Source organism: Aplysia californica, unplaced genomic scaffold, assembly GCF_000002075.1.
Source record: "Aplysia californica isolate F4 #8 unplaced genomic scaffold, AplCal3.0 scaffold00216, whole genome shotgun sequence".
Taxonomy (NCBI): domain Eukaryota; kingdom Metazoa; phylum Mollusca; class Gastropoda; order Aplysiida; family Aplysiidae; genus Aplysia; species Aplysia californica.
In genome coordinates this window covers 294,404-296,048 of record NW_004797486.1, presented here as the reverse complement: position 1 = coordinate 296,048, position 1,645 = coordinate 294,404, and positions in this window count along the sequence as shown.

The following is a 1,645-nucleotide window of genomic DNA, read 5'->3' as shown; positions in this document are numbered from 1 at the left end:
GACGAACTGATAGTTACGTAGCTATAATATGGTCGCTTTAAAGGACAAGCGGGCTAACCCAGATTTCGGGAGTTTCCAGAAATCTTGACCTATACCAAGAGTGGGCATTGCCCAGGTGCCCTACCCATAGGAGAAGTTTGGTTTCATTGGTGTGTATATTCGTTTGATTTTAGAGAAAACTCTCCTTGTCTGTTAGGGAAACTGAACAAGGGGCAAAACATTACCTTTGATTTTCTCAAAACAGCATTTTTTCGGAATAGCCCCCATGTGCTTAAAAGCGACCATATGAACAGACTGATTGACTGACCCGTCCTGAAGGTGCTCCTGGAGTCTGTCCTGGGTCCAAATCCCGGCCCTGCAAGCGACGACCACGATGCCCTCACGTCTGACCACCTCCCAGAGACGCATCATCCAGGCTGGAGATAGGCATGATATTGGTAAACTCAGATGTCACCAAACTGCGACCGGGTTTGAGGGAGGGAAAGGGGGGGGGGGGAGAGAGAGAGAGAGTTAGAGAGAGAGAGAGAGACAGAGTGAGTGAGAGAGAGAGGAGCAAAAAGAGAGAAAAGATGGGTGGCAAATCCACCCGGTCCAAGAGTTCAATATAACAAAAAGAAAAAAGAAAAAGACAACAACAACAAAAAAAACACAAACCCCAGCCCCCTAAAAAAAAAGAAAAAAGAAACGAAACAAAAAACAACCCCCCCTCGAAAAAAACCCAACCCAAAAACTCGGAAGATGCGTTTGTAGCGTGCTCAGGTGTTCGTCAACAGATTAATCATTTAATCTTCTAATTGGACTCTACCGTGAAATTTAACGCGCTTTTATAGGCTTCACAACTTCTAACTTATTGTGTATCATACTCTAATTTGCTCGGCTTCAATTCTAATCCAATGAATTTTTCATTTAGAATACCACAGAATTGTACTGAATAAAAACATGTATTAATTCAACCCGTGATTAGTGTTCTGCCAGTTATTCGGCCCATTTTGAAAAAGAGTTTGATGATGCCTTGTTTAACTCATTGAGGTCAAGCTTTCTGGTCATTGGAGAGCACTTGAAGTCGCTCTGTTTTGGGCAATTTAAAACAATGAAGCATAACTTCATTATCTATACATATTATATTTTCACAAGTAGTTCGTCACTTTGGCAGCCTAAATCTTCCTAACCACTTAACTTTCGAATTTGACCAAATTAATGGTGGTTCAGAATCATTTAAAGGGAGCACAGTTTTATTGAGGAGCCTGAAGTCACTGTAATTTAATTTTCAGCTTTTCATTAGTTTCGTTTAGATCTAATCTTGGGAAAGTCCGTCTTCTAAGACGCCATTGTAATCAAGTGAGGTTTCCGTTCACTAACCGTGTGCACTGTTTTGAGAGTATAGATTAATTTCTTGCATCTCTCAAGATTTATTGCTCCATTCCAGTGGAGTGTAAATATCGTAGGCCAATGACTTCCGGCTGATGTTAATGCACCGATAATTCCTTTCATCGAAAGGGGGCCCAGCTAGTTTATACATATTTCCCTATTCTTATTTCTTCCCTTGAAACTTAAACATTCAACAAGCATGCTATAAAATGTGGAAACTCGTGTTCCTGATTTGTATGTGATTTTTCGGCATGTGCCACCGCCGCCACATTGTCTT